Source organism: Ovis canadensis, chromosome 5, assembly GCF_042477335.2.
Source record: "Ovis canadensis isolate MfBH-ARS-UI-01 breed Bighorn chromosome 5, ARS-UI_OviCan_v2, whole genome shotgun sequence".
Lineage (NCBI taxonomy): Eukaryota > Metazoa > Chordata > Mammalia > Artiodactyla > Bovidae > Ovis > Ovis canadensis.
Genome location: NC_091249.1, coordinates 101,024,444 through 101,044,349, shown reverse-complemented (window position 1 = coordinate 101,044,349; position 19,906 = coordinate 101,024,444). Strand labels below are relative to the sequence as shown.

At 35.1% G+C, this 19,906-nt stretch overlaps 1 protein-coding gene across 25 annotated transcripts in view; it reads left to right on the top strand.

The window, feature by feature from the left end:
• The window catches only part of MEF2C (myocyte enhancer factor 2C), a 178,280-nt gene that overhangs the window by 21,787 nt on the left and 136,587 nt on the right, over positions 1-19,906 (top strand). The window lies entirely within an intron of this gene.

Here is a 19,906-nt window from a genome sequence, read left to right as displayed (position 1 = left end):
GTATTGTCTCTGAAATCTGCATCAGTATATTCCACGGCACTGGGTCTACCGCTGTGCCGTTTTGAAGGTTGAAGTTGAGGCTTGTTGTGCATTTTTTTCCCTTAGGTGCCATGATTTTCTTGTGTGTGGCTAAAAGTAACTTTTTGGATAGTCCTATCTGTTTGCTATCAGTTGCTGAAATCACTCCTGACTTGTTCTTGTCACATTGGTGTGTTTAAAGTTTCATGAAGTTAGTGCACGTCATTAGCATGTTTGCTATGGTGGAGCATGTGGAGCCTGGTGGACTTTAGTATTTCACAGAATGTTCTGTGACCTTGAAGTACATGCCTTAATATTTAGCCGGCAGTTCACCATAAAAAGATGCTCCTGTGAGTCCCACCAGAGACTCTGATTTGCTCTGGGTTATGCTTCTGAGCCACTAAATCTTGGGATTAGTTTGAGCTAAAGCATGGCTGTCTGTCAGAGTATACCTTTGTGCATCTCCTTCCATTACCAAAGTGCTGTCTTGATGGGGGCTAATGTGGACAAAATGTGATTCAGTGGCCATGGTAGTCTACACATTTCACAGTTCTTGTTGAGACTTCAGTATATATCACTGCTCTTTAGGTCAAGTCAGATACATAGCTGTGTAAAAACAAATAAGGTTAAGTCACTGAAATTGCCATCTGTTTGGACTTTGGCTGAAAGTTACCAAACTCAGTGATAAAGTTTGGCACAAAGGAAGTATATACAGCTGTGGCACATTGTTTGTTGTATTATTAAATATTATGCAAGTATTTAAATATAATAGTAGTGTTATATCCTTCCCAGAATATGGCTAGTTATTCTTAAAGGAAATTGTATGTCTGAAACATGTCTGACTAGTCTAGGTCCAGTAGTTACCATTTTGGGGAAAAGCCCTTTTTCTTCACATTTTAGGAATGTGTGTCTTTTGTATAAAATTCCTTTATATGTAAATGCTGACAGTATAATAAGTAGAATCAGGCTTTCTGCCAGTTCTCTAACCAGTCCTCAGTGGAGAATTGCTTTGACACAAAGTGCATTTTACTATTGTGAATCTGATCCTAACTCTAATAGTAACTGTCTTGTGAAATGGTTAGTGACTGCATGTATTTTCTAAGTGCTATGAAAGGAACTCTAGCTACCTCATTATACCAGTCAAAAAGAGTGACCAGCCTTTTTTTCACTGACACCTTGCAATACAATTGTGGTTGCAAAGATGTTTATATAGAATATAATAACTCTGATCCCTAGGGACTTGGTAAGACATGGAAATGTGACCACCTGTGAACCCCATTTAACCTCTTTATTGCATACTAATTTTAGCTTTAAAGAGATTTACAACCTCTAATTTGAAACTAAAACATTTAATTTATAAAATAATATCAGTCTTGGCCAGTCTTTGAGAACATTCAGTATGTGCCAATATGGCACAGGCAGTTTTGGTTGAATATCGTGCAGTTAATAAACCATATTATTGTCTTCCAGTGTGTGCAAGAAATTATTTATCAAGATAAAGAGGTAGTTCTAAAGCAAGTAGATTCAGAACTTGACAGATAAAATGAGATGTACCTATCTAATGTCTTATCTCAAGAGGGAAAACAAATCTCTAAAATCAAGTATCTCATTCTATTTGTAGGAAAGTATATTTGGCTATGTATTAGACTTCTAACTCAATCCTAAAAGTTTTCATCAAAACATACTTTAAACTCAGTGTTAGTTTAAAATATGGTCCCCTGGCCAAGTTAAGGAGACAATAGTTGGTAGTTATTTTTCCTTCGGATTTTACTGAACTTTATAAAAATCTACTGTTTTTTACTAATGTAATTCACGCAGCTTTGAAGTATTTGTGGCATATTTTCCAGACTTCTTACTAAAGACAGTGTTTTACCTCATTCATTAATTACATTCTGATTGCTGTAGAATATAGTGAAAGACAATATTAAAGATGTAACTTTTATTAAATTTTAATTTGTTTCTTAGTTTTTAATAACAAATGAGCACTTTATAATAATAAGTCAATTTTTGAGCTTTCCAGAGCTGTTCATACTTTAAAAGTATGCAATCATATATGTGAACTCTTCAGAACAAAAACATATTAAAATTAAACACATGAAATTTAAATAACAAGAACTTTACTGTACCTTGCCTCTTTTCTTCTTTGTAAACATATTCAGTTTTCAAAATCTAGGGGAAATGGTCCATTCCAAGAGGCAGAAGGACTATCTAAAGATTCAAAATTGAATCCTGGAAAAGCATCATGTTTTATATTTTTCAGATGTCTATGAGTTTCTTCCTTGGCCCTCACTTTACCAGATCAATAAACTGCATAACACTACAACTATATCTTTTCAATGAATGATTTATTGTGTTTAAACTTCTTTTATAAAACAACTGAGTTAAATAACTCCTTGGCATTTGTTAACATTATATTTCAAAACTTTCTTCTGTTTATTGTAGTATATTTTGTGGTTTTATTTCCCAACTCCACATGCGGTATATTTTGAGTGTATGAAATCTCAGAAAGTGACAAAAATGGGGAAATATCTGTGCAGCGACACTTGTACTTCATAACAACAACAAAAAAAGAGTTATTAAATAGAGAACCCTGGCTTCAGAGACATGATTCAGAATTACATGGAAGAATTTCATATGCAATTAAGGATCACAGAGAGGACTTTAAAAAGACTATTAATAAAGTTCTACTTTTTTTTTTTCCCAAAGCACATCCTCTGAGAAAACACCACGCAAATTAATATCTAAAACTTATAAAAATGCACATATTCATTTTATGAATACAGTGATTGCCTGGGCACAATGAAAAGATTTAATCACTGGTGCTGTCTGTGTGCTGCATGTGGAAGGGTAGGTGATTAAGATCCCGTCCTCAGCACTGTACCTTAATCTCATGGGCGCGTGGACTGCCCTGCACTCAGTAAAGCCTGACTGTTCACCGAGATCTGTCATCTTTAGGAAATCAAACCAGATTACAGAGGCGATTCACAAAACCAGGAGCAACAACAGAGTCTGTGCACCTTACAAAAGGCGGATTACGCAGTTCACATGTTATTTTGATAGGTCAAAGATAAAAGCTGATTGTTGAGGAATGGCAAGACACTCCAATTTCAAATGATTGCTAGATAAGTATACCACGACCCTGTTGCTTTATCATTATGAAGAGCCATTCAAACAGTAGAAAACTCAGTTTTCAAACGTCAGGCTTTCAATAGTGAAATAAAGAAAAACATGTACTTTATATATACATCCTCATTGCTTTCATTTTAAGTTCCATCACTTCTTTTGGAACAGACGGCAAATTCTGGATGCTTATGTGAAGCAATTATTACTCTAAGGTTTAATTTCAGTAGACATTTTCTGAGGCATTGTAGAGAGCACAAAACAGAATTTGCCAGAAATAAAACATACACTCACGGTATTGAATAACCGAGCAGAAAATGCATGGTAGTCAATAGCCATTATGTTATTCTGTTACCAGATATATTCCTCACAAAAATGTGAAATTACATAGTTAATGAATTTATATATTTGAAATAGATCTTCATAGATGTTTCTTGGTCAAAGTATATCTATTTCATGAATATTTTATAAAGGTCATTCTTTACAACAAAATGCGTTGTTTTCAGAGTTTATTTCAGAGAAAAAGTTTTGGTTTACATAATAACATTTTGAAAACCCCTACTTTTTATGCATCCAACTCTACAGTAATTTCTTTCTTCTTTAAAAATTGAAGTCCTTTTTTACCCAACTGATGCCTCCTAGTGTTTCACACAATAAAACACTAATGAGTCACCCATAAATGTAAACATTGCATTTTCATTGCCTACATCTTCTGTGATACATAAAATTAATATTTATGTGTTTAATTTTCTGTGCATTGTTATAATAAGATAGGAAATTCCAGTGAATGAGATGTTTCATCTGAATGGATTTGTGGTACACACTAGCAGGTTTTCTTTGACCATAACAATATCTTACTAAGTTTTAATAAGTTTATTACCATCAGCTCCAGTTCATATACTCACTGTTTATATTCACTCTTATTCCAAGTGATAAAACATAGGCATAGTAGCAGAGCTTCCATTTTGTAGGCCTGAAAATTATATAGCTGAGTTCATCAGCAAATGCCTGATGAACAAACTGCAAAAGGACTAACCATTTAAATACTGAATATCTTTGAAAAGATATACAATTTTGCTCACTCGGTGTCTTTACACTTGCAAATTTCTGTGTAAAAGTGGAATTAGAAAAGAGGGTTTCGGAAAATATAAAGTAAAGATAAAGGTATAGATACCTACAAATATGAAGTCTATCACATTATTGGAAAATAAGAATAGGAATAACTTACTCTTGGAACATTGGCTTCTACATAGGAGAAGGAAAACTTGTTAGAGGACAATTTTCATGACCAAAAAAATTGTCAAATGCACAAGCTGGAGGATACCAACTTTGGTATGAGTTTTCTGTCATGAGGAGAGTGAGCATAGCCTTTCAATATTCATGCACTTACATGATTTCAGACAACTTTCTGATTCCACTTATGAAGGATGGATATTTCAGTTTCTGGATATTTTTTCCTTAAAGAATTTATGAAAGAGAGGAACCATTCTTCTAATGGGTCTTAAGTTCAAAGGCTGCACTCAGAAACCTGTAACATTTATGGACCTCCTCCTGAGTTGTCATATGCACACAGGTGCACAGAAACACTCCCAGGTTTCTTCCATTAACACTTAACAAGTGTTCTGAGTGTCCAAACATAGACACTAGGCAGAGGCTGAACAGAGTTCATTTCTGTTACCTCTGTATGCATCGTTTAGTTGTCCCCAAACACACGCATTTTAACAATATTTGACTCTCATTTAAGATTTTCTGGTTTGGTCAGTAATACAGTGCTATTCCAATTCTTTGCATATTGGACACATTTCAAAGAATGTTAGGGGGTGTGTTCCTTTCGTTCAAGGAAGCAAACATGTAGAAAGGGGTGGACCTTTCCCACAAGAGCCACATTTCTTCCCTTGGAGAATTGAAGCAAGTATGTAAGTGAATAACAGCATGAGAAAGAAAATAATTTCTAATCATTTGCTATAGTTAGCGAGCAAAGGAAACTGTCAGGTTTTTCTTAAAAGCAATTCTTGTTGATAACCTCTCTCACACTGAAAAAAAGTCTGTGCTGAAAAATAGTCTATGAAAATTTTGTTCTCTTGATATTAACTTCTATAAAGCCCACTGGAATTAATCTTGCTTAAAACAAGATCTCAGTAGTGACTATTTTACAGATATGTTGAGGCATAAAGAAAGAAAGAGCTAAAAGCACCCTTTCACGACCTCTCTTAAGAATAAGTGGATAGCATCAATACTTTTTGTCTGTGCAAGAAAAATAATTATGGAAAATTCTGTAACAAAGAATATCATTAGAAAAAAGATTATCCAATATAGTATTATCTAACATTTCTTTGGATTTATTTTAACATTAACTACAAAAAGGAAAGTCATATTCCTACTAAATATGGAAATTATATGATACCTGTTATATAAATATTTGGGTGTGAGGTGGTAATATGAGTAGCATTCATTTGTCCTCACCGTAAAGCATTCTTGTACATTGTCATTATATTGCTTTAGTTAAATCTCTGTATTTATTTTTTAAATATAGCCAGTTGGAAACAAAGTTTAAAGTATACATGAAGATTGTTTTCTGAGGACATTATAAAGGAAATCGGTGATCTTACAAGCGATAGAAACAGTAAACCTATTACAGGCAGATTTCTGCAGAAATCATTACTCTTTAATAATGCAGATGTTATAGAGACTTTATTAATTCTTAATGCTGTAAGTTTGAAATGAATGGAACAGTGGTGTTCATCCTGCAAGTGGTTGCGATTCATGTGATATGACAATACAAATCTTCTAGTAATGATTTAAATACCTTGAACTTGTTTCTAGAGACTGGAGATACTGATCTCTGAAGCAGTCCCTGGTGAGAACCTGCTTTTTCCAAAAGACTAGCCTGAGTGTGGTCTGGTTTTCCTCTTGTATCTTGTTGTCATAGATAAGATGCACATGAAGAATTCATATAAATTGTTCTTAGATACCATGGATCTCTAGCATATTGGATATAAAAAGCGATAGATAATGGTCTTGATAGAATGTGAAGTGTATTTTTAAAAACAGCTAACGACTATCCCTCTCACTTTTTCACACGTCTGTGATTCTTTCAGCAAGTTAGAATGATAGCACGAGAATGCATCTTTCCTGGAACCCTGAAAATAGGCAGCTTTGGCTTTAGATATGCTTATTTATTTGCAAAATTAGGAAATAGATTCATGAGCGTGAATTAGTGGGGACAGATAAGGAAATTAGTCTCCTACTTAATAGAGTAAACATGACTTTTTTTAACCTTCTAATTAATTATTGACCATGCGTGAGGTATACAACCAAGGCTTATTATGGAAGCTGGTATTATTGCTTAATGTAACATGAGGGATTGGGGTTTCTTTAAAGTAATTTTTGAAGATGTGATTATTTAGCAGAAATATTCACTGGAGCATTTTATTTTTAGAAATCATGGTCACACAAGGAAACCTTCATAGGACCGACTACCTAATTGCAGTCAAAAATCTCTTTAATGAATGAACACACGCACACACAGAAGGACACACATTTTAAGAATATAATGGCCCTATATTTTTCAGCTTTCTGGCCACATTCTTTATATCTGAACAGAACGTATGTGTCTAAGCAGATGTTTTAAGTTATATCTTTCATGTAGGTGAGTCTGTAAATGTACCATTTAACTTAAATGGCTTTGTGGGAAGGTAGTTTGAGGAGTTTTAAAAGGGAGGGGAAAAAAAAAACCCTCCAGTTACTATAGTTTCAGCTCTTTTCTTTTTAAAAACAGTAATTACACTCAGGATAAAGAAAGAAAAATAAACTCTTTTAATTCTTTGTAGCATCCACAGTTTCTGAGGTAGAGTTCTGGTGTATTTTTATTTCTGAATATGCAGGGCAGGTACTGGCAGCAGAGCTACAAAATGAAAACTTCCTGGCTGCAGACCAGACACAGCGCACATCTTAAACTTCCCCTTTTCTGTCTCTGAGTGATTTCAGCCCCAAATAATGTCCTTTTTTCCCCTTGCGTAGGCTAAGGACCAGAGGGCCTTCTTCCTGGGCACTCGCTCTGGGAAAGGAAAAGCATAACATTTCCCTTCTTTAACTTGAAAACTCTGCCTCTTAAATCACTGAGACATTAACTGCAAAGTGAATTCAGCATGTTTCTTTTTGCTTCCCCTAGAGCACTTCAGAATGCCTAAAACAATAGGTGTAAGATAGAAAATGAGCCCTCTTCCTCACCCTCCCCTCCTCCAGCACACATAGGCCCAATCAGATGTCTGTATTTTTTCTTTTTGTTTTGCTGAGAAAAATATAATGATATCTTTTCAATGAAGCTTGTGCATTATATTCCAGATATGTTAGGTCATTTTGTGATGCAAATTAACATTGAGTGGTTTTTGTACTTATCTCGGGGAAATAGCAATGTTCTACCACAATATGTGGCACTTCAGTTGCTTTTATTGATAAACACTCACACTTTTAATGATTACGAGGTCAAAATACAAAGAGAGAAAATACGGGCTTTAGTTTTCAGATTTGGTTTATGTTTTTTATTTGAAAGGTGTGTTGTGGGTAGTGTATTTATTACCATGCAAAATACATCAGTTTCTAAATATCTGCATTAATATTCTTTGCATTTGAAATTGTAGTGTGAAAGCTCATACTTCTCCTTGTAAAATATAGTAAAAAAAAAAATTGTTAAAACCATTCTTTAATTACCAGTTACATTTTCAACCATTAGCAACATGATTTTTAAAAATCCTATTAAAAAATAATTTCTAGCTGCCATGGCTCCTTTTAATCTGTAGTAGAATTCTGATTTGTGTGAAGTGGAGTCAAATTATTGCCAGCACACCTTTCTAAAACTGGCCTTCTGTTGTAGAAGTACAAAGTGAAAGCCTTAAGTAGAAAGTATTACTGTGTAATAAATATTTGTTCCAACTTTATTTTTAAACTAGATTATTGATTTCACAGTATACAAATAGCATATACATGTTAGTTTATTCATTAACCCACTAAACCAGTTATTAATTGCCTGTATAAAATTTACTACATCAGACCAATAGTTAAACATAATTTTATTTCTCCTTAAACTAAAACACATACGAAAGATAATTTTAATTATGCTTGAATATTAAGAAACTGTTTTCTGTAGATGTAAGTATTTGCTAATAGAGTGTTAAGAAATTAACACAACATGGACTTTTAAAGGAAACTTGTGAGAGTATGATCACAATGGCTTTCCTTGGTGTAATGAGTAAGAGCCCTACACCTGGCACACTTTCAAACCCTATTAACAAGAGGAAAAAATGTTAAACTTTTTTTACATATGTTAATATACATAGGAGTCAATAATGTTTTATATTTATTTTGTATAAAATTAGATATTCTAATTTAAAAATTCAGATTCAACCTTTAAAATTATGCTTTCATTTAGGATATGGTACAAGATTTCTTTATCTTCTTGGAATTCTCCCTAACCATAGTATAATTTGAATCATCACCGCTCAATAAATATTGTTAGCCACACTGTAAAGTTTCAGTTGTTCAATATGTGCCCTGGATAAATTTTTAATAGAAAATAGATTGTCTTACTATTTAAATATTACAAAACTATGCCTGATAAGGCATTAATCTCTTGGAGGTTCTTAAAGTAGGTAATTCACTGGGCAAGAAATAAAAATTTTTTAAACAGTTAATGAGTAAATTAGCATGTACTGTTTTAAAGCTGCCTTATTTCTGTTCACATTTGGGAAGACTTAAGTGTCAGAGGGTCTTAAAGTAAAGGTTTGGTGGTTGAGAAAGTTGGTCTTTTCACCCTTCTTTTATAACAGTTAAATATATTTGTAGAAGGTGGAAGGCCAGACCTACTTTCATCAGGGTTACTTTTCTTAACTAAATGAAGATGAACAAAATCATTTCTATTTTTTATTAGAAGATCACTTTTAACCTAGCATCTGTCTAGGTTGTAGGTTAAGGAAATAATTTTGGCTACATGTTTCTTTTCTGTCACCGTTGAGTGTTTCTCCCCCTTAGAAAACACAAAAAGAAAATTTCACGATGACATTAATAGATTTGTAAAGGGCCAGGTAGGATACTCAGAACCATTGCTTGTTTCCATATGGTCTTTTGGTTGAAATGAATGGCCAGTGTCCCTTCTAGGACTATTTGATCCTTCTTGAGTTAGCCTGAGCGCCAGGTGATAATTTTTGACTTCGCTCATGTTTTAGCTTAAAAATCAAAGAATTCTTGACGTTCTTTTTTTAGTTTTTGTTGTTTTTTGTTTCTCTCCTGAGTTCTCTTCTTGCTTCAGAATATTGGTATTGTGGGAAAGCAAGTGCACTTTTATTTTGTTTTCACTATGCATGTGAGATCACAGAATTGTTTCAGGTGTTAACTTATCTTCTGACACTTGAGAGATTGATGTGGCTCATCGCAGCCCAATGCCATGTCACGAAAGAGCTCCAGACACCGACCTGAAAGCAGCAAAGACTACAGAATGGTGTCTTTGTAAGGAAGCACTGACAGCTTTAGAGTCAGCATGGTGCATCCCCGGCAAAAATGCATAGTGTTAGGAAGTCTGAGGAGATGGTTTAGTTATTGGACTAGTTGAACCAAATTTAGGCCTTGATTATGTTCATTGAGGTGCTGGGTCAGAACTCCAAAGGATGTGGTGTGTGTGTGTGTGTGTGTGTGTGTGTGTGTGTGTGTGTAGAGGAAAAGATGGGTTGAAAAAAATGCAAAGAGAATGAGAAACAGAAAGTATGAGAGGATAAGGATGAATGCAAGAGAAAATCAGATTGATTTTCAGACGTAGAGTTTGAAGACCACATTGTTATACTTAATATAGTTTCTTTAATTTTACATATGTATGCTATTAGACAAACAGACCCATAAGCAATAGACAGTAATGGTTAAAAGCGAAGATCAAACTGGGTTCAAAATCCAGTCTTCCATTTACTGGATACTGGCTGTAGGTAGATTATTTAACCATCAGAAAGCATTGTCTTCAGCATCTGTAAAATGGGAATAATAATACCACCCATCTCTTAAAGTTGTAATGATTAAACAGGATAATACATATAAAAAGGGAATGTAAGTGATCAGTAATTAGTAAGTTATTATGTTTTAGTCGCTAAGTTGTGTCCAACTCTTTCTACAACCCGATGGACTGAAGCCTGCCAGGCTCCTCTGTCCATGGATTTCCCAGGCAAGAATACTGGAGTGGGTTGCCATTTCCTTCTCCAGAGGATATTCCCGACCAAGGGGTCAAACCTACATCTCCTGCATTGCCAGGCGGATTCTTTACCGCTAAGCCATCAGGGAAGCCTGAATTATTATCGCAGCACTACACTATATTTTAATCATTTTATCTTCCTGCCAATGATGAGCATTTAGAAATGCTTGGTGGGAATCATTATTTTGAACTTTTTGTCAATGATACTTTCATACCATTAAAATTGGGTCACTTTCAGGTCAACTCTCTAATTCTGATGTTACATGAGGTGACTGCTAATGATCACTCAGTACAATATACTTCGAGAAAATCAAAATCTTTCACAGATCAGGTGTTATTAATAAATATCACATTATTTTTAGAACCAGAAATGTAACCAAAGAAACCAAATAATTTCATCTATGAGTTTTATAAGCTGTTTATTGGAAGTTCTGAATTCCAGATAGATTAATGCTTAGTTTTAATAAAAATTCATTTTAGAGGAAGTATTTGAGATACATAAGAGTTGTTACATTATTTTAATAGTGAAAACAGCATCACCGAGAATTCTGAAGGGTTTTTTTCTCTTAGCATTAGTATGAACCACTTTCGAAGGATTTATTAGTATTCTTTATTTTTCTTATTACATAATTTTGACTGTCTGTAGAGATAAATTAATTTGTGAAGACTGAGTGTCATTTTACTCATCTTTCTATTCCTTCACAATCACTCTTGCATATAATTAGGTATTCTATCGAGATTTGTTGAATAAATTAGTAAATTTTGCTCACTTGTAAAGATAAAACATATTTTATTGAAAGAGTTAAAAAATAAATAAAAAGCACCTCTATTGTCCTTTTTCCCCTTTTATGTATCCCTTTTTAGAGGCATTATTGATTGTAGTCATAGTTTATCAACTTTGAGATGATGGAAAAATGAACTTAATTTAAGCATTTTTCTTTATGTAAGAAGAAATACAAAGTAATACAGAAAATACAGAAGTTTACCTGAGGATTATACCTTTTGATAACACAAACAAACAAACTGAGGTAAGATGTGGATGAAAATGGGAATAAATCTAGTCTCAGAGTCTGCCTACCCCTTTTTTGTTCCGCTTTTATATTCACTTAATTTCCCAAAAAAAAAATATTTTGGGTGACAGGTAGTGTTGATGAGGCTTGCCCTGTTTAGGCAGCCTGTGGAGTTGCAACTACTTGAAATTATTCTCATGCTCTTGAATAGCACCCCTCCAGTGTGCACCTTACATTTCCGCTTTCTTTTCTGGCCCTGTTTTAAGGCCTGGATAAAGGGTGCTCATTGCAAGGAATCCTTGCAGAGTGGACTTCCCTATGGTAGAACAGCATGGACAGCTCCCAACTCTGCAATCAAGGATGCCTCTAAAAGCTTTAATTTAAAAATAATAATAACAGTAATAATAAGTCTGCGTGAAGATGATGGCGCCCTCTAAGGCACATGGGCTTAGAGAATTACTCCCATCTGCACCCCCTCCCCCTGCTCAGTAGCCCTTTCCAGGGTTATGATTACTGGAAAATGGCTGTTAATCACCAGATTTTTTTTTTTGACTGCAGCTGCTTCAGTCAGACTACTGATCTATTAAACAACTTCGTCTCTAGTTTAAAATTTGCATTGTATACTGTATAGAATAAATGTTCATTGTAATCAGAGCATCCAAGAGAACTTACTGATATGATTTATAGAAGCACATTGGTTTTTATATATGGACCTCTTTAGTGCTATTGAGCCAACTGTTTAAACAATATTGTGGTTGATCAGCATAAAATCAAATATTGTAGCACTATTGAGTGCAAGCAGCATATACAATAGTCACGTTTGCAGAATATTTGAATTGTGGTATATTTAGCACTTGGCAGTATAATAGCCATATAATTCAGAACTTAACCCAGATTATTTAAAATTTGATTTGAACCTGAAAGGGTTTTAGAAGTTTAGCATTCTCTTACCAGACTGTGGTAGAGTGGTTTGGCCTGTTTTTCTACCCAGATGCTTATTAGATTTGCCATAATTTGAAGAAATAATCCAAAACTTGAGTCAATATTTATTGCAAGGTCAAGGAACTCTGCTCCATGTTATGTAGCAGCCTGGATGGGAGGAGAGTTTGGGGGAGAATAGATAGCACTTTGCTGTCCACCTAAATCTATCACAACATTGTTAATTGGCTGTACTCTGATGCAAACTGAAAAGTTTAGTAAAAAAAATTTAGTACAAGGAGAGGACAAAACAGCTCTAACTTACAAAGGACCCTTTTAAAACACATTCTTACATGTTAAATTGACAGGCTACAAGAGGAGGTTGGATGAAGTTCATCATGTTGGAAAGAATGTTTCAATTAAAGTTGAGCACTTTCTCTTCCAGGTCTTTTTTTTCTCCATTTTTTATTTGCTGTGCCAAGGTATCCATGTGCGTTTTTCCACTGTCATCTGGCTCATTCCCAGCAGATGCACACAATCTGTTCTGCTGTCACTAACAGGGTTCGGTTTATGAAAAGAATGTGTCAGAACATGCCACTATAGTCACTTTTACAGGTTTTTTTTTAAGAGTAACTGAGAATATATGCATTGCCCTAGTTTTATTGTACTCAGCCTTTAAGAGATTTCTAAGAAACTTTTATAATATTCAGAGACCAAAAGCTTTCTTCCAAACATATTTTTGGCCAAATATTTACTTTCTATTAAAAATAAAATTTTAAAAGTTCACAAACATCTATGATGATGAACAAAATGTATTGTATTTAAATTTTAGAGTAGGTTTTCATAGGAATGTTTAAAATAGACCAAAGGTTTTTATGAAAAATCAAATTTCTAATTATAGAATTTATCGTACAATCATTAAATTACATATACTAACAACAAGCATACTCTCCTACTCAGATCAAGGCTTTATTTTTTAAAATATCGTGACATACTGTTTAGTATCATTATTTGACTTGATAGATAATGTTGATTTCCTTAAGTCTTTGATACTATTAAGTTAAATCAAAAACAGTTGAACTATCAAATACATCTTTATTCTGTATAACGACCTTTGATAATCTGTACTCTCAAAGTATTGTAACATTTTTTTCCTTCATAGATATCCACGTTTTAAAAGTGTAATAGGTAAATATTTCTGAAGTTAATTTTTATTTGTTAAAGTGTCTCTGTCCCTATCAAATATTCTAAACAAATATTCAGAGTTTTGCTGTCTTCTCCATATAAAACAATTTCTCTGGTTTTATGTACAAGTAAAGAAAAATTGAGCAATGGAAACGTGTATTTATTCCTGAAAAAAAAATGAACTCAATAAGTTAGCAGAATTTGAGGTTCATGAGTAGTCAGTACATATTGCATATATATGCACATGTGGATAGATAATGGATACACATTTACTTTTGTGTACAGATCATGGTACTTCAGTTATCTCCCAGAACTGAAGGGTTTCAAATGTACTTAAGTGCTAATTTTAGATTTTTAAAATAATTTTTGATATGAAGATCAACTCAGAGTTTGGTAAATTAAAAATTTTTTAATCAACGTTGTAATTCGTATGAACTAAAATGAAGATCATTAATGAATAATCACTTATACAAATTAAGCATTAATTATATTTGTGGGCTTCCCTCATAGCTCAGTGGTAAAGAATCTGCCTGCAGTGCAGGAGACCCGGGTTCAATCCCTGGGTTGGGAAAATCCCCTGGAGAAGGGTAGGGCAACCCATCCCATTATTCTTGCCTGGAGAATTCCACGGACAGAGGAGCCTGGCAGGCTACAGTCCATGGGGTCACACAGAGTTGGACTCGACTGAAGCGACTAACCAGCAGCAGCAGCATGTTTATTTATATAGGAAAACTAGTTATTAGGTTTCTGCATAAAGAAAATTCATGAAATATATTTTAAGATACAGTTTATGTCAGAACTTTTTTCTGATTACACAACTGATAACACTGCCACATATAGAGACCTTCTTCAAACAGCTTCACAGATTTTAGCAAGAAAATCATTTTCTTGGCATGCACTGGCTCTCTTGTCACATGATGTAGATTAATTGCTAAATTATCTTTCTAGAGTTGTATCAAATGATTGTTATAGTAAGTTTTCTTAATAGCTAAAGAAAGGAAAGTCCTTGGTGGTTAAATTTGAAATACAGTAGTATATACATGTCTATGAATTGATTTTGTTACATTTTTGATAATGGGAGCAGGGCGCATGTATTTAAGATGTGTGACAGAGGTCAGTTCTGGAGCTTACTTTTTCTAGCCAAAGTTTTCGTTTATTTATGACAGTATGTGTCGGATAACTTTAGTTTTTAATTAGCCTGTAGTACTTGAATTGTTTAGTTTTGGTAATCCTCAATGTTTGCTCTTGGCTTAAGAAGCCTATTCTATACCAGGAATCGCAGCCAGTGAACTGAAAAGAATATTTGGTCAAACCCCATAAGATGTAAGAGTCTCTTACTTGTCCCCTCAAAGCCCTCGGCAGTGGGGCTGAAAGAGAACAGAGAGTATACGTCATTTTGTATTACAAGATGGTAGACTTGACCTCACCAACTGACTACTGCTGATACTGGGGGAGGAGTCCCAGGATTGGGAGAACAACCAGAATCTTTTCTTTTGCTACAGTTTGAATGCACAGATCATTTAGAGACAAAACTTCATAGGCAAACTTAATCATGCTTATCATGAATGACTAATCTTTAAAATCCTCTGCTTACCATTCAGAGTGTAAATACAAACTTAAATTTCATTGGGGAAAAAAAAAGCTCTCTCCTCTTAGCGATATTCACAGAACTTAAAGAATATTTGCAAGGATGGTTTGCATTGTGAAATACTTAGTATATAGAATACCAGGTCTTCTAAAAAGATAGGCTCTCTTAGGGACTTTCCTGGCGGTCCAGCAATTAAGCCTTCTTCACCTTGTCGTGCAGGGGGAGTGGGCCAGGGAGCAGAGATCCCACATGCCTCCTGGCCAAAACTAAAGAGTTTAGAAATGGTCCACATTAAAAAAAAAAAAAAAGATAAGCTCTTTTATCTAATAATTCCTTACACAGAAACAATTAAAATTTTTCCCCAATTTTATTTTTAACAATTAAGGGAAGAATCATTTTGAAGCTTGAAACTCTCCTGGTTCTCTAGAATATAAACTATGGGACCAGTTTATCTCAAAAATACTTTTGGATTTTGCCAATTGCCTCAATTTCCAACATGAGTACCACCCTGCCTTGTGGTTGGGAGGTAATTCTTTCTTTGCATTTGCTTAGTCATAGGTCTTTTTGGAGCAAAGAAAGATTATTTTTGTAAAGCTGTCCCCAAAATATGTATTATTCATAGACAAGAAACCCATCAAAGAGTCTCACTGCACGGGTAATGATAGGTTGGACTGCAGTGACCAGAAGGGCTCTCCACCAGCTTTCTTTGGGGAATTTAAAGACAGTTGTAGCTTTTTTCCATCTGCATCAACATATGTTGACCAGTTGGTTTTCAGTTCTTGCTGGCTTGGTGGCTGGAAGTAAGACCGATCTTCTATAAATATAATTGATACTTTCAACTATGAGTTAGGAATTCCACTTTTAAATACTTCTATTCAGCATCACTACTCAAGATGTCTCTAATAATTCTCAGTAACTTTTATGACATGTGTCAAAAGCATGTATTATTCATTTGAAAGTATTATTAATTACAGCTATTCCCACAGCTAACTTTCTTGAAGAGCTTACTGTATATTTGGGCACTGGTTTAAGAGCTTGAGCATTAACAAGCACTAACTCATTTTTTCCTCAAAACCAAACGATACAGGCACTGTTATTATCCCCATTTTATAGATGAAAAAACTGAGGTAGAAATAATGTAAACAACTTGCCTAACAGGGATCTACTTTGTTAATGGCAGAGCTAGGGCTTCAAACCGACAGTCTCGAGTCCACTCTCTTACCCACTAAGTCAAAGTCTCACATACATTCTCTTAGCAATGAGATAAGAAAATGGAAATGACTCAATTATAGAAACTTAATTTTGTGTGGCATCATGGGGAAAAGTGTTCGGTAACCCCAGAATGACATGTTATACCCATGTTTGTGTGATATGTTGGCGTGGTGATATTTCTCTTTTTAAAGACAAATGAATTAATTCTTGGTCTATGATACAGTTCTATATTGTTACCCTGGAAAGGAAAATATATATATTAACTGTTCAATAGAGTTTCTTTTCACAAGCAGCAGCTTATTATTATCTGTGAAAATGGATTTTTCCAGTTAGAGTATTACCTTTAACTGAAATGTGAACAACTGATTTTATGTCATCTCCATCTAGTGATGTACAGTTTGCCTCTCACTTTTTAAACTGCTTTAATTTTTAACCTTTTTTTTAACCCTTAGTGGGTAAGGAATTGTAGGAATTTACAAAATTTTAATATAAGAGTGAAAGCTGTGTAACAGTTTATACACGGATATTAAATGTGTTTCGGTAGTTAATTTAACTCGTACAGGTGCATATTGTAGAGAATTTTTAATTCAGGCACACCTTGTAATATTCTCTTTGTAGTTAAAAAAGAGAGACAACAAAACATTAAAACCGGAAAGATTTGAAATGCTGACAAGTTAGAACAATTTGCATTATATTTGAGAACTAGAAAATGTTACATCATTTATTCACCAAATGCATGGCTTTGTTTTTAATTGAATAGTTCTATATTCAGTAAAAGGCCTTTTGAAAAAGGAGAAGGATCACTTTTAGAATTTTACTATGAAAAATATAAAATTTCTTTCTTCTAATAACTTTTCTTGTTTTTTCATAAAAGCATTACCACACTCTTGAAGTGAGGAGAGAGACAGGTCAGAGGTCAGACAGGATTCAGATACTTCTGAATTACCAAATGTATACACTCTGAACTTCAAAATTAGTAACTGCCGTATCTTTACGTCATGGATTCCTTGACAAATTTCCACAGTAAATTTTAGTAACAGCATTTGGTTCGCTTTATTTTGCTGTTAAAGAGAATCAAATGCGTATTTGGATTACCATGCAAACTCCAAAATAGTCTTTGTTCTCTGTATTTAACAATGCTTTTATTAGAAATATGACTTGAAGATTTGGGAATTAGGTATGTAATTTGGAATTAATTGGCCATAGTGATAAATGGCCTCCATGTCACTTTGAGGTGCCCACTGGCAGGGGCAGTTTTGTGTGCTTTACACAATAGTAAGCATACTGGTAACGCTATATGCATTCTTATCTTTCAAACAAAACAACTAGTCAGTATCCTTCCTAATGTGATTTTGACTGTAGTTGTTTGAATTCCCTTCTTGGAGCTTTCCAATTGTAGAGCACACTCTAAGACTCCATAAAACACCAGATTTATATTGAATGTCCATACACAAGAACAACTATTCTAAATGCAGAGGAAGTAAGAATTCACTAAGCAGGCCTGGATTACTCAAAGACTGGGGAGGAATCATAGCTATTGGCTAATTCTATAAATGATAAATGATTACCAGTAATGTTTCTGGAAGAGGATTATGATGTAGTTAATATTGCCTTTTGAAAGCCTTTTTTTAAAAGCTGTGATCATTGAAGGACTAAAATCAACTAACTGTTTCACACAGACTCCATACAAATTTGTGAGCTGTAATTGATCTTGGGTATATGTTAAGTGACAAGGTCAGAGGTATGAAACTTTGGTTTCCTGCATACAGTTAGTTTAGAGCAGTAGTTCTCAATCGTGACTGTATGAGGGCTTTAAAAAACTGCTCATGCCCATCCACTTCCAGATTTGGATGAAATCAGCCTGCTCTTTTGGCATTGCTGTTTCTCAAAGCTGCCTGGGTGATTTTAATGTGAAGTCTGGGTGAGAACCACTATTTAGAAGAAACATTCGAATTTTGAACTTAGTCATACAACTCCGTGCATTCTGAAATTTAAATGAACAAGCTTATAATTTGAAAACTGTCTTTGGTTCTGCCCGTAAAATGTCTACTGCTATTCCCTAACACTTCCTCTTGGACATCAACTCAGAATTTATTAATCAGTCAGCTCATTCACCAAGTGTTTAAAGGGAAATGGCTTGCAAGGTGTTAAGGATGAAAAAATGAAAGATGGAGTCTTCTCTGTCCCCGAGGAATTCAGTCTGGCAAGGGAGATGAACTTGCAGGTGCAATTGTGAATGTAATATGATCACCAGTGTCCTGCGGGTATGTTGAAGGTAAAATGGTTAATGTTCAACTTTTGCGGGAGATGACTGGTCAGGTCAGTCTTCAGTAGAAGAAAGGACACCTAAAGTGAGTGGTAAATGATGAGTCAAATCCTGGCAGTATTCTGGAAAAGGCAGTTCATCACCAAAAATGTCACAGACTTTTAGAAGTTTTCTTTTTTTTTTTAACGGCCTGCCATGTTCTCAACCTTGCCGCCCTTCGGGAGAGGTTGCCCAGGCCTTGCCCAAGACTTAAGTCTCTTCTGAAATTGGTAACATCTAATGAAGCTTCCCTGGTGGCTCAGAGGGTAAAGCATCTGTCTGCAATGCGGAAGACCCGGGTTCGATCCCTGGGTCGGGAAGATACCCTGGAGAAGGAAATGGCAACCCACTCCGGTACTCTTGCCTGGGAATTCCCATGGAAGGAGGAGCCTGGTAGGCTACAGTCCGAGGGGTCGCAAAGAGTTGGACATGACTAAGCGACTTCACTTTCACTTTCTTTCAGTGAAGCTGCGAGAATGGTGCTGGACGTGGGAAGAGTCTAGCTAATCCCCAAGCCCCTCTCCATTCTCTGGTATGACAGAAAACCTCCCTGTTACAGACCTCGAGGTGACTTGGGGGTTCGCTCTTCCTCTCTTCCCACTCAGGCCCTGTTTCCTAGACACAGCTGAAAGGAAGGACAGCCTGATCCAAGTCCTCCTCTGCAATTCACTGTTTGGACAGGGATGTAGAACAGGGTATGAATGAGGGAGAATACCAACAGTGAGATGCTACCAGGAATACTTCATATTGGAGACGCAATTTTTATCTCCTACAAAAAATAATTTTAGAAAAAAACTTCACATGGTCTTTCTCTCTTTTTTTTCCCTTGTTCTAAAAAAAAACTTTTTTAAATAGATAAATAAAAGGACTTTAGGGATGTCATAACCTTATTTAAAAACATGATGTACTTTGGTGGTGGTGGTGGTGGTTTAGTCACTAAGTCATGTTCGACTCTTTCGACTCCCACAGACTGTAGCCCACCAGGCTCCACGGTCCATGGGATTCTCCAGGCAAGAACACTGGAGTGGGTTGCCCTTTCCTTCTCCAGGGGATCTTCCTGACCCAGAGATAGAACCCAAGTCTTCTGCATTGCAGGCAGATTCTTTACCGACTGAGCCACCAGGGAAACCTATTGTATACTTTAAAATTACTCTATTAAGGGTCCTCTGAAAGAAGAGGATACACTTGTAAGACATTGCAAGCCATGTCTTATAAGATATATAGAATCCAAGAAACTGGACTTGTTCTTTCTATATTGCCAAACAAACATACAACACACACGCTCAGCTTCGAAAGACAGTAAAGGCAAGACATGCAGAGGA